This window comes from Diadema antillarum, unplaced genomic scaffold (assembly GCF_040938485.1).
Source record: "Diadema antillarum isolate AM-2024a unplaced genomic scaffold, OU_Dant_1.0 seq00000345_RagTag, whole genome shotgun sequence".
In the NCBI taxonomy this organism is placed as follows: Eukaryota; Metazoa; Echinodermata; class Echinoidea; order Diadematoida; family Diadematidae; genus Diadema; species Diadema antillarum.
In genome coordinates this window covers 611,302-626,186 of record NW_027271356.1, presented here as the reverse complement: position 1 = coordinate 626,186, position 14,885 = coordinate 611,302, and the positions used below count along the sequence as shown (strand labels likewise).

Here is a 14,885-nt window from a genome sequence, read left to right as displayed (position 1 = left end):
AACAAAATGTTCCTAAAGTCGGGCGAGGTCGATTATTTGAAAATTGCATGATATAATCCCCTAATCTTTCTGCTTTAAATTGATATATAACACATTTTATAAAAATAATCGGCTGCGGAGATATCGATGTTTAAAAGAGAGCATGTCGAGACGTCTGGAAAATCACTGTTTCGAGAAAAGCGCCCTAAAAGTCTTCCTTTCGACGCAATCGCGATCAAGGAACACGCAAGTCAGTTTTCACCTCTGGACAATAGAAGGTAAGCCCTAACAACCCCTGAAGAGTTCATTCAAGCACATCAGCGTCGGCGGTCTCCTCACCAACCAATCAGTGACCGGGATGTGAGAAGTGGTTGAGCATAGCGCACCTCGCCCGCACGCACCAGTCGACTGGGCAGTGTGTGAGCTTCACGCTTCGGTTAACAGCAAGCAGCAAACTGACCAATGAAATCACTCTGGTCGTTGTTAGGGGCGGAACCTATCTGTGGCGCTCAATCCAAATTTTCGAACCAGTTTCTGCTCGTTGAAACGCCAAAAAATCATGGCTCAGAAAAAATGCTATTTTTTGGTCTTTCCTTTGATCATTTTGCTTCAAAATTTCGACAGATGATAGAAGACATGTTAGACTCCAATAATATATCAAAATCAGAAAATCGTAACTTTTGACCAATTTTAATGCTCCGACTTCAAACTCGATTTTCACGGCTTCGACCGTGCGCGACTTTAGGACCTTTTTGTTGTAGCGGGTCACATTTGTTCAAGTATCTACCAGTTTCCACCACGTTCACTAAAATGAGGTTGACTCCAAGGACACAGAGAGACAAGAATTGTACACATTTTGATTTACACTATGAAAGAGAACATTTATTCAGTGGGATAATGAGACCAATCTTGAAAATTGGCACCAAGGACTTCACACTTCACCAGAGAATTAAAATCAATCACAGTTGGCCAACTGTTGAACATGTGCTAGAAATGCAGTTACAACTTTGAGCATTACAAAATGACCAAGATAGAACAGAGAGGGGAAAAAAAAAAGTGAGCCACTGAGTACAGTACTGACATTGTCTGATACAATTGCCTGGACACATAGGCTGATGTTGTGTGCCTGCACCAATGGCATTCAACACATTTGTCTAATAACACTTGGAAGGCAAAGGGGATTTATGTTTAATTATTCTCATCTTACAAATCATTCTACTTCAAATAATATCCACTTCAAATACAAACTATAACTTTCCAACACATTTAAACCAATTTGATTCCACTTTATTTTTTTTTAATATTTGTACACCTGTAAAGTTACCATACTAAATTAAAGTACAATACTGAAAGAAAAACCACAAATTCAGAATTTATACAGACATACTCCCATATTGAATAAAAAAGGAAGGTTTAATCATACAACATTGTTTAACACACCATTTCTCTAGAAGCAATTCAGTGAACAGTGGGACTACAAGTACTGTAGAACCAAAAAGTTTCACGTCCATGAAACTTTGACTAATTTTGTGAGGAACCAATATTCTCAAAATTACAATGCATGCAAAATGTTTATCTTCACAACATAAAGAATGCCAGTGGCAATTTGCGAAAGTGTCATGCTACGAAAATGGCTGTTGGCTCCAATTTGCAAAAGTTTCATGCCACGAATGTTTCTGGTTCTGCACTACAAACGTATCATTATGAACTTCACTGGGGCATAGATTGTTTGAAGTCTTGTGGTGCTAAGATCTTATTGTGCGGTGGAAATGAACCATCATAAACTCACTTTTCTCGTATTTGGTGTGTTAATGCATTCCTCAAGATGACTGTAATAACTGGGACATCCCATTACAATCTCCATCATTACAGTACTCAGAATTTGTCACATGGTCACGATACTGTATATACATCTTGTACAACTGTGATATGCTCAGAAATCTAAAGAAACAAAAAGTCTTTCTTAAAGCAAATAAGAGAATACATTCCTGTTTTCTTGCAATTCTATAAAATTTATCATGATGCTTAAAATCAGCAAACACATATAACACCTCCCACCGATAGTAAACAACAGTTCCCATTTAGTGAAATAACTTGACACCCAACGAGCAAGAGTGAAAGCGCAAAAACAATGTGCTAATGTACAAAACACTCATCTCTACCTCCACAATCAAATGAAGTTACAACTTTTGCAAGCAAAGAGCAGTTGGATTTCACGCTGAATTTTATTCGTAACTCAATGCTAATTTGAACTTTTCATAATCACAAACTGGATGCTTCCAAACAAAGAGTTCTAAAAGCATAAGTGTTGAACATAGCAATATATACAGAATTCTCTTTTCTTGTGTGTGTTTCTTTTACAGACTTTTCTTCATGCTTACTTGCATGCATGTAACATAGCATACAGTGGCAAAGGGAGTTTGAGGAAATGCACGTAAATGTCCATCAAATTTTCCTGGGAATTGTATAAGATGAGAACTAGCTGGTACATTGTACTTCAATTATGGCTGAAACAAGTAGGTCCCCATAATGAAGAAAAAAACTGCAACAACAATCTGAACTCTTTAAAATTGTATGATAACTGGAAAAAACCTTTAAATGATTTGTATCAATTCCAGCATTAGAATATTTCAGGTGTTATATCACGTACCTTATATTCACAGTAAACCTTGCACACGTCGACATCTCAAAATTTGGCAAATTGCACAAGTTGACGCAATCACAAAGTGCTGACTTCTTACTCATGAAATTCTTCTTGTAAGGCTACACTGATGAGTCAACAACTTGACTATGTCGACATGATTTCTTGGTCCAAACTGAGGAAATTCTGCATAACCTGCCTCGCATAAGCCTACATCAACAAGTATTTTTGCTTCTACAAATTGTATATCAAATAACGAAAGACATGACAAATATTACACTCGATCATCAGCAGTGTGATTCAATTCTCTGCTGTGTTAACCTACAGCCATGACACACAATGTTTCATTTCCCTCCCATACGTTCTACCCTACAATGTAGTTTTGGTAGGCAGTATGAATTTCAATTTCTCTGTCTCTCAAACAGATTACTGATCCAATATAATTTCGATGCAATCTCGATAAAACTGTTGCCTAATGGAGCTGCTGTCTGGTAATCCTGTGTTTGTTCCATGTCCCTTTGATACCATTTTTTGATGCCAGTTCAATGCAAAGAAATGACTTGGAAATGCAGTTGGAAATTTACAGTTCGGAACGTGTCCGTAAATGTTCCAAAGGTCTTTGCGTTATCGAGCCATGTCCCCAACAAACATGGGAAATGCAGCACATTTAAATGAATGTATATCAATGTCACATCAAATTTGATTTCAGTCTAACCTTCCTAGATCAATGTCTTCTCACACATATGGGTTTCACAGCTGATCAAACTTTCGGCCTGTGAATGCATTAATTCATAAATGGGGCTTGTGGCTGAAGTTGCATTTCTGTTCATTCCCAAGATCATATCATCTTACAATGATCCATGCATTCATCAGCCACCATTGAAGATACAATTAACAATGTGTAAGTGCCTGTAAGACGTCTAGGTCAACATAATAAAGTAAACAGATTTTTTTCCTGATCCTGTGTATGTTGACTTATGCGAGGCTGACTGTACATTTGTTCTTTCTAAACTACACAACTTCCATGAAAATGGCAAAATTCTAAACAAAACCACACACAAAAAAAGAAATTTAATACTAAACATCTACAACATCGCAACTCTGACTGGTATTGCTCCACCCTCCCATCTAGCTTCCTCTGACCCCTTTGATGTGTCTGATTCCTTGACTTTCAACTTTGACCTTCAACCTTGACCTCTTAGACTCAAAGACAATTCATACTTATAAAAGAAGCTGTCATATGCTTTAAGTTCACCTTTGAGAAATACATTCCCACATAATTGATCACTGGAAACAAATATACCTATCAATATTCTACCAAAATTTGATTGAATTTCACTTTGTGTGTTTCTGACATAAAAGTCATAAATATAACTTGCATGTTGTTTATTCAGTCCAATAGTGATATCTATTCTCATCTGATTCATGACTGTTTTACTTGGAGTGAAATGTTAGAAATATTCTGAAGATATTACATGCAATGTACACATTTTTTACCCTCCTTCAATAACACACCTATTTGATATGTCAATCGAAAGTTACTCTCACACTAGTGGAGCAACAATCAAATGTTCAATCTACATCCCACAGCAATATCAGATTTCAACAATGGCTCCTGACTTTTATCTAGACCTTCAAAACCCATCAAGTTCACTTTTTTTGTGTGATCCAACATACACAATGTTTTAGTTAGCTGTGATGAGTTGACTTCAAGCTATCATGTTAAACGTAAGTTTAGTTTACTTGGATGGATGGATAGATGGATGGATGGACAGACATCCAAAACGTGACATAGCTTGGACAACACAAGAAGGTACGACACTCCTTTGGTCCATCAAACGCCTATTTCAACATGGACAGAACAAACACATCAAACAGGAATTTCTCCTGAAATTCACATGGACTATGAGTACAGAGTCTTTTGCAGGGGAACAATGAAGTGTCATCGACTGCGGACTGAGCGGCTCCGGGATCGACGTCTCTTACCGTACACTCGCTCATCAAAGGAGTGCGAGCGAGACCGAGACCTGTACCTATGCCTGCTACGGCTACGCCTGGGACTAGGACTGCGACTACGACTGCGACTGCCGTAGCGACGCCGCGGGCTCCGTGATTGCCGTCGGCCACGGTAGGACCTGCTTCTGTCTCTTGATCTGAAAATAGGAAGGCAGAAAGAATTATATCACCATTTTCCCCCTCCTTTTTTTTCCGCTTCCAGTTGCACAGAAGAGTAAGCTGCACATCAAATATTTTTGTAACACTAGTTCCTGACTGAGTAAAACATGTATGATGTTATGATGGAAACATTCTGGATGTAACTCTTAGAACCTTATTCCTGTTGCTGGTTGTAAAAAAAGAAAAGGAAAAAAAAGTTGGGCACTCTGTGTATTATTTTGCCTGTATACTCTACTTGAAAGATGCCCTAAACATTACAGGCATGAGATCTGTTTTTGACACTTGTTTCATCCACTACATTGTGCCAAATTTGCATTATCCATACTGTCACTTCAGAAACAGAAAGTTGTTCCCTCCTCCAACCTTTGATCAGTGTGAACACCATTTGGCTAGTACTGTCACTCGGTCAGGGCAAATGGACCAGCAACACTTTCCCATGCACAGCCAAGGTCGGTGCAATTACGAAACTGACCCACTGTTCCTCTATCAAACTCTTCTGCCAGTTTGTTGGGAGAGTGAAGTCATGGGCATAGTTGGTCCTCGCGTGTAATTCACGTTTTATATGGAGTGAACACATTTTACTTGATTGTGTGGAAGAGAGCTTGAGGACATTTTGAAAAAAAAGAAAGAAAGAAAAGAACAGAAAAACACAAATAAAAAAAAAATGCCTGAAATTGCAATTCCTGCTTACTGCCTTTCTCTGCTTCTTGATCGCGAGTAGCGCCCTCTAGAGAATACCTTCCCACGGTAGGACCTTGAAGATGACCGACTTCTTCTGAGAAGCAGAAACAAAGAAAGGAATACAGGAAGGAATATCCCCTGACATTGCAAAGGGCCAATATGCTTATCAAAAAAAAAAAACAACAACAACAATTTGAAAAATTCTAGAAATAATCTACTGGCAATATTAAGGAAATAAAGTACTATAGGCATCATTGCAAATGTACATAATATTAGAAAAATGAACAACTTTTTTTTTTTCCCAACATGCACTTGATGCTAAACAGAAAATGAATTCATTGATATAAACAAGAATGAGCCAGCATGAATATTTGTCTTACGATCGCCTGCGACGCTGATCCAAGCTCACACTCCGAGAACGCCTTCGCGAGCGTGGACTACGCGAGGACTGACGACGCCTGTCTAATGATTTGCTGCGTGACCTGGAACGGCTGGAGGAAGAGTATGAAGAGTAGGACGGAGTCCACGAACGTGAACGAAACCTGTGGGAAAGAAAAAACAGAGCGGAAGAAAACAAAGATTATTAGCTTTCATATGGTTCTCTTGCATATGGCATACAGACTTGGTGGGGAAAAATAGGATAAAGGATTGAATGAGACAACTCGGTTAGTTTCAGCCAGACTAGTTGACCTTTCTAATGACCCAGAAATACGTATACACTGATCCATCATAGGAAGCATCGCATCTGAATGCTCACTGCTAGGTTCAGAACTCCAGCTGGTACCAATATGACAAAACCCTGTGATGTTATCAAATATTTCAGTATTGCTGAGTGATAATAGTGTTTTACAAATGCTCAGTGATAAATACCAATACCCCCGAGACTGTACACTCAATGTAATGGACACAAACACTGCACACATGTTACTGTGTAGACAAGACTGTTGAGCTTCTGTTATCTTGACATAATTTGCATGGAGGTCTGCTATCATGACATAATTTGCATGGAGGAAATTTTCTTGCATTTGCTGCTTTGCGGCACATGTACCAGCTTAAAAATTAAAACACATGAATATTTGGTTCTTTGTTTTGACATATATCTGTGTACTTTTACCAGTAAAGTGTTACCAGTAGGTGACATTCAAATCACGCACAGTTTGACAAGGTTAGCTAAAAATATGCATCTCAAGAAATCCTCCACTTTTACAATAACAAGCAGACGGGGAGCCTTCAGAGCTGCAACAAATCAACAGTCAGGATGTGACTTTGACCTTGAAGAGTTTCTCATATTCAGGCAGTAAAAATGTGCATGTCATCCGTGGATCAAACTTGGCAAGAACCTGTTTGTTACCTCCAGAGGAATAAGAAGGGGGGGGGGATAAATCCTAAACTTCGTGCTAAATGGACATACAAATTAATACCAGTAAATCTGTTCATTCTCCAAGTTTTGTGTTTGAACACATTTGTGCTCTCAAACAATGTGAACTTACACATGTAGTTAAAAGACCTATAAACTATGGGACCAGAGTTAAGTACATAAAGTGTAACCATACATGCCCCCTTCCATCATTCCAATACTGTACAGTCATGTAATTTCAAATGGTGTTTGCTGCATGGTTATTACCATTGGTTATAGACCAGAACAATTGACATGATTAAACATCACAGTGAATCTGTAAATTAATACAATTAGATTAGATAAACAAGATAAAATTAGTTTTGTTTATATTAGATGAAATCCAATTTGACCAGATTAGTCTCGTGGATCACCTTTGACAGGTCTACTATAAACAAATTACTATACGAATAACTATGCAGCATATTATATCACATGAACATGCTCCCACGAATATACCGGTACTGACAAAGCCTAGCAGGTCTTGTATTAAAATCACAAGAAATAAGCATTATGACATAACAGCATAAAACGGTATTTACAATGCAAGAACTAATGGCTCATCTTGGCAATGGGACAAGAGCACTATTATGGAGCATCTAAGACTAATGTTCCAAAGTAACTCCTGAATTTGAGCCAGGAAAAAACAATTCTTAGATTTCAAAACAGCAAAGGCTGTGTTTTCTGATGACACAATTCACAATATAAAATGTCTTGTGTTTGTTTATGTTTTTACACTACACACACGTACACTAGATGAATTTGCCCTGGAAATGCACCACACTCATAGAGATGAATGATAATGGAGTGGAGATAAACATCACTGTTAATCACAAATGAATTCACCCCCTCTTGGGAGAATAAGGTGGTACACCCTATTTTTGCTGGGCTATGACCAGCTACTGTATAAGCTGTTATTTTCGCGAGGGCTTCAATTTTGCAAATTTCATGAATTACTTTTGGACCGCAAATTTAACAACACACAAAAATGTTGCCATGCACTAGGGCAATAGTGCACTTATGATAGCCTCAGTGTCAGTTCGCGAAAACAACACCTTGCGAAAATGTCTGTGACATTCTCATTTGCGAAAATATCTGTATGCGAAAATAACAGCTCATACAGTAATTCATTTGTAATGACCATTATCATCTGTTTCCTCGCACTCAATTACACTTAAACATAGACAAATCCCACCTGTTGACTAAGAATTCCCTCTTGGAAATAGCATTAACTTCAACCAAGTATACAGAGTTAGGTTCATTTCAATTCCCAGGTATAAAGTGCTGATTGTCTAACCCTGTTTCTTCTTCTTTTTCATATGAAGGAACTCATGGCAATATCTTGCCCTCTTAAGTTTCTACACGCAGGTAATATGCTGGTATATGTGACCCGCTACAACAAAAGGATCCTAAAGTCGCTGATGGCTGAGCCGAGAAAATCAAGTTTGAAGTCAGATCATCAAAATCGGTCAAAACAATAGGTTTTCTGTTTTTTGCATAATTTTGGAGTCTACTGTATCGTCTATCATCTGCCCAAATTTTGAAGCTAAATGGTCAAAGGAAAGGCAAGAAAATAGTGTTTTTCTGGGCCATGATCTCTGACTTTCAACGGAACAGAAACGTGTCAGAAGATTTGGATTTAGCACCGCAGCTAGACTCTGGTGCGCTATGCCCAGCCGCTTCTCCTGGCATCCTGGTCACTGATTGGTCGGTGAGGAGACCGCCGACGCTGTGCTTGAATAAGCATTTCGGGAGTTGGTAGGGCTTGCCTTCGATTGTCCGGAGGTGAAAACTGACTTGCATGTCCCTTGATCACGATTGCGTCGCAAGGAAAACTTTTAAGGTGCTTTTCTCGAAACCATGATTTCCCAGACGTCTCGACATGCTCTCTTTTAAACATCGATATCTCCGCAGCCGATTATTTTTATAAGATGTGTTATATATCAATTTAAAGCAGAAAGATTAGGAAATCATGCCATGCAATTTTCAAATAATTGACCTTACCCGACTTTAGGATCATTTTGTTGTAGCGGATCACATATATGAAATTAAAGTGGAAGAGCAAGGGAATAACATCATGTCATTTTCAGAAAATTGTCCTCCCCCCGACTTTCGTATCCTTTTGTTGTAGCGAGTCACATATAATTTCACTCCTTACGATCCATAACCTTCAGAATGACATTTACCTTTAATGAGCATTAGTGTCACATGTCATGAGAACCCAGTCAACACAAATTTCACACCCTTTTGATTCTGACAGACATCATACGATATCACTCAGATGAGAAAATGAGAGACATGCAAACACAAAAAATAAGAAAAAGTTTACAGAATGAATGACCCCCAAATCTACCTACTGGTTCCTTGACTGTAGCTGACAAGTTGTTAATAATTACTTTGACACTCATATTGACTGAAGGGTGTCAAGCTATTTCGAGACATGAAATAGTAAAGAGCAATTACATACATTTCACTAAATACATATGAGCTGTATACAAGATGACAATTGCTTCCTCAACCAACATTTGCCAGCTTAGCTTCATACAACTTGTGGAAATGATAAATGACACTCAAACCAAAATGTCTTTGTAATCATAGCAATGTCATATAACAAGGGTGATGTATTAAATCATCACATTATCTCTTTATGTGCCAGGGTGTAAACCCTGTGTGCCACATTATTCCGAAATTGTAACGCACAAGCGCTTTTGGAAAGCACGTAACTTTTTATAACAGTGTTTATGCTAGAAATACTGGCAACAAAGTTGCAGACAGATTGCAAGTTTACTGTGATGTAAATTTTATGACATGCTATGGCCATGACACTTTCAATGTACCTTGGCATATTGCAATTTCTCGATCGGCTTGTGCGCAGTTGTGCGTTTGAACAAAATTTGCAAACTTGGTCAGCCATCGACTGAGTCGGGCGTGTGAACGTCGCACACAAAGAATTAAGTGGCATATAACTATAGTTCATTTTCATTACATTTTCTAGGTGTCATACAAGTTGACATGACCCTTCTAATATCTGTTTAATATGGATGTGTCTTGTCTTATGAATGCAATTATAAAGCAAATTTTCACATATTCTATATTCCACTGACGTCAAAGTTTGTGAAACAAAAGGAGGGGGGGGGGTATTACCATATTTGCATGTAAATTTGCACAAGAATCAAATCATTCCTCACAAAATACCTTAGAGGATATAAGATTTATTAGTGGGAAATTGAGCAAAGAAACTGGGATTCCATCGGGATTTGAACCCGAGACCTCCGGATTGCTAGCCTGGTGTTCTACCGACTGAGCTATAGAAAGCCCTAGTTCAGTGTTCGTCCCAGAAACCCTAAATTCTCAATGCTCGAATGGTCAGAAGGTATAGCAGTGTGTTCATGTGTGACACTCACTTACACATGGCACAATCGGAAATGTCCTATCCCATAAACCTATGCCACTAGGTCAGCGCCTTTGACAACTTGAAAGAAATCCTCGCGTTTGAATATGTCACAGTTTGCTGACAAAATAGCAAAATTTATACATGTTTTTGCACCTATAAATCTGGAGTAACATAAGAGGAGATAATGAATCAAAGATGAAGACCAACATTTCTGTTCAATATACTCACATGTCAAACTCTTGATTTGTTAACAAGCATACATGCCTTAAAATATTTGAATACTCATATTACCTCAGAGATGATGTAAGAGCAGCCAATGGGGAACATGTGGAAAGGGGGATACAATGAGGAGATTAAAAAGAAAAAAATGACGCATTTCACAAAAATGAACAGTCGTGAAGAAGCATGGTTAAGCAAAGTTACAACAATGCACCGACTGGCAGAAAAGCATTCCATAGACAGTGTGAACACATGCCAACTAGAAGGCTTTGAAACACAAAATAACATTTGATCGATGTATCTGACACGTGTATATGCATACTCCGTTGATTTTCCCTTTCCTAACAATCAGCATCATGAGCCTGTAATTGCCCTGCAACACATATATGCAAACTCAACTTTGATAGATACATTTATCCAGAGTACATTTATTCTGCAGGTTTAAGACATGATACCAATATATCATGGCTATAATCATAGTCATTTCATCGCCCTTTCACATTTCTATTGTGTGCAAAGTCAGATAAACCTCATATCAAATTTTCTTGAAGTGTTGTTGGATTCCATATTTTAGTCTTAACTTTGAACCTTGCTACAATATTGTGCTTAAGTGTGTAAGCCCTGTACTGCCCTCTCTTGTCTCCTGTCCACATTCAAAGTCATCTTCTCGGGCTTGGATGTTTTCATGGTCATCACAAAATAAAAGTTCTCATGACACAATTAAAAAATAAACTAGCAACTGCACCCTCACTGACAGTGCATAGATTTCTGAATGGTAAACACACTAGAAATGCTGTATGAAAACCACAAACTGAACATGGGATATGTACGGTTGGTCCAAAGTAATCAATACTGCAAGATAACAATCTCTGAATCATGTGTATACTCTATCTCCCCCATCCCCTCTTCCAAACCAATAAAGCAAATTTAAAGAAACAATATCAAGTGTTCAAAAACAACAACATAATATTCCGTCTCTCAATCAGAAGACACACTTCAAACATTAAGCAGTGCTACCTGTTATCTGAGACAGTGCTCTTTGCTTATCTCAGAATAATCTACTACATTTGAGTGTCTCTACTCAGATGCCAATAATAGGACACTTCATTGCCACGTAAACTCTGATTGGTACATTTCTACATAGAATTTTGTATTTCTTGAAACACTTTTTTTCTTTCCAGGGGAAATTGCATGAAATATGAAATATTGCATGTAAACTGAGTGAAGTGAACTTCCACTAACCTGTGCCTCGGGGATCTGCCTCGTGATGGAGTGCGTTGTCTACGATGGTAGTCACGGCGACGAGAGCCACTACTACTGCTCCTGCTCCGACTTCGACTTCTACTTCTGCTGCTGCTGCTCGAAACACTTCTTGATCTGGATCGTTCAGACCGAGAATCTTCATCACTACTCCTACTCCGGCTGCGGCTCTCAGCCCTCTTCAGGCTCCCATTTCTGGCGCTGGCCCTGCCGGAGCTCTTCACATTGCCAGGAATAGGAGACTTGCTTGGAGCGTTTGCAGAAGACCTGCTCTTGCCACCTGGAGAAGAGCCGGTATACTTGTTGGCCGATTCGTGGGATAGCCTGTGCTTTCCGGGCGGTGTTCTGGCATTTGCAGGAGAGCTGGCGTCTTTTCTAGGAGAGTTCACAGCATTCCTTGGATATTTGGTGGTATTCATTGGAGGCTGTACACTGTGCTGGGAAGCAGCTACCATGGTATCTTGACTGCCAGTTGGCTCCTTACTTGGTAGCTGCTCCTCTTTAGACCTGTCGGAATCATTCAGCTTGCTTTGATCAGCTCTCCCTCCTCCTGCTGCTGCTGATTCCCTGGACTGACCATTTTCTTTGGCTGCACCATTAGGTGCTTTGGCAGTGTCGTCATTTTCTTCCTCCTCTTCTGAACTGCTGCTTCCGGAGCTGCTGCTGTTGTCGTCCTCCGAGCTGGATGAGGATGATGAAGAGGAGGAGGATGGAGACTTGACCATCTTGGCATCTTGCTTTGTATCCGTATCCTGAGCACACTTGGAGGAGTCATCATCTGCAGTTTCTTCCTTCTTCCTGTCACTCTCTGCCGCGCTGCCATTTGTGACAAACTCCAGGATTTTTTCATTGTGGCTGGTCAAGATGTGCAGTCTCTTGTTCAGTGAGCCCTCATCACCTGCCTCATCATCATCATCATCAGAGTGCTTGGTGCTCTGCTCCTCTTCAGGGAGCATCTTTCGTCCTTGAGCTTCCCTCTCATTTTGGTCTGCTTCCACCAACGGACTGCCATCCTCATCCTCAGATGGAGGGTTCCACTTGAAGGTCTCCTTGACGACAGGCTTGGATGCCTTCTTAGTTTCTGGCCTCTGCCGCTCTGCCTGAGCTCTCCTGTCATCCTCTGATTCTGACTCAGATGAGGATTGTGAACTGGAAGCTCTTCCCTTTCTCCTGCTCCCAGACGAAGAGGATGATGAAGAATCTCTCGATGAGTGGCGGCGATGTGACCGCGTCTCCATCTCGTCCCTGCGGCCCTGCTTCTGGTAGTCAGCTTCCTTGCTCTTGTGCAGGGGACTCAACGAGTGCTTCCTTGTCAAGATGGGGTTGGTGGACGAGGTGCTTGACTGCCGGGGTCTGGAGGAAGAGTACTCTGACATGCTGGTTTGTGGGACCTTCTCCCCTTGTCTACTATCTCTTTCATACCTATCCAAGCAAACAGCACAAAATTGATTACCAACAATACTGGAAGGAGGTGGACAATCTTATCTCTGGCAAAGGGGTTGTAACTTACATAAACGTATGATGTTCAATCTAAATCTATAAAACACTACACTTGTTAATAGAGTTATCTTTTTATCTAAACTGACAACTTCACAAATCTAGAAATGTTGCTATGGCGACTGATATGCCTTCGCCATAATGCATGATTCTCCTAATATGTTCAGATTAAAAAAATCTGAGCTGCATGGTCCTAAATGCTATCAGAATATCTGATAAGGTGTAAAAAATGAGCTGTGAGAATATTTTACTTCAAAATTATCATTTAGTACTTCAAAAAAGTAAAAATTTGAAATCACCTCCATAGACTACTGTGCTAGAATTATTCTCGGACCGAGAATAAATGCAATTATCATAGATATCTTCATAGTTAATGTGTTACTTTCATTATTTTTGCATTCTTGTGTCATCCATCTGAACATAATTAGACTGGTCCAGCAGCTCAGTTTTAGAGTTTTTTAAATCGATCAAACACAATGTTAATCAGTGGCTTTCATGGGTCTAACATCTGAAATATTATAAAAATATTTTATTTCTGTTATATCATAAGGACCTTTGTGACCTTTGACCTTTGACCCCAAATACCAGTGAATATTTGTCTTGTCATACTCTACCCTTACACCAAGTTAAACGTTCATGTCTCATAGTATGTAAAATACTGTGCCATAAGTTTTTTTTTCACAAAATAACCTGTGACCTTTGACCTTTGACCCCGTGACCCTAAAATCCAAACAAAGTATCATCCCCCCAGGATATACCCTCATACCAAGTTTGATGTAAAACCACCCCACGGTTCTTGAGATATCGACAAAAACAAAACGGGACGGACAGACGGACGGACGGACATTCGGACGGATGGACGGACGGACGGACGGACGGACGGACGGACGACCCGAAAACATAATGCCTCCGGCCACTTCGTTGGCGGAGGCATAAAAACTTGTTGTCCTGCTTATACAGGGCAATGAAACAGGGGTCACAATTGCAGTCCTGAATTCAAACAACTTCATTGCATGAGACAGAAACCACTGCTTTCATACAGTATAATGAGACAGAACTTATGATATGATACCTTGAATTCTTTGATGAGACAGAAGTTTGTGGTGGAGGCGACGGTGACTTCTTGTGAAATTGAGCCGGAGGAGATGGCTTCTTGACAAGCTTGGCACGCCCCGACAGCTCGATTGCCTTCCTTGCTTGGCTGCAGAGAATAAAGGTACAGCAAACAAACAAAAAAAATCAGCCACCTTGTATCTACCTCTGAACAGGGAGGTGCTAGAGAAGGAGAGACAACTACTGCTCTCCTTTGAAGTCATGCGCGGCACCGCCGAGAAGTTTTGCGTTCAACTACAGGTGTTACCCATGTGCTTCGACAAAAGAGAGCATCAATAATCAGGACTAGCGCTCTCACATCTAGAAATACTTGCCCCTACTGCAACTGCTCTCTCTTTCAATGTGATGCCAACAATGAATTTGTGTACCTTGAATTGGAGCAGCGAATCAAAATGCAGTGTAAAACTGACAATTTTAACAGCAAATAGTTTAAAAGCACGCTGGAACACACTTTAGCGGAGTACTTTATTTGAAAGATCGAAATATCCCAGATTAAAAGATAGAAAACTAACATGCGGAAATGTGCGCAT

The 14,885-nt window shown here is 39.8% G+C and overlaps 1 pseudogene; it reads right to left on the bottom strand.

The window, feature by feature from the left end:
• Positions 1-4,108: 4,108 nt before the first annotated feature.
• Positions 4,109-14,885, bottom strand: part of LOC139730965 (uncharacterized) — a 51,497-nt pseudogene continuing 40,720 nt past the window's right edge.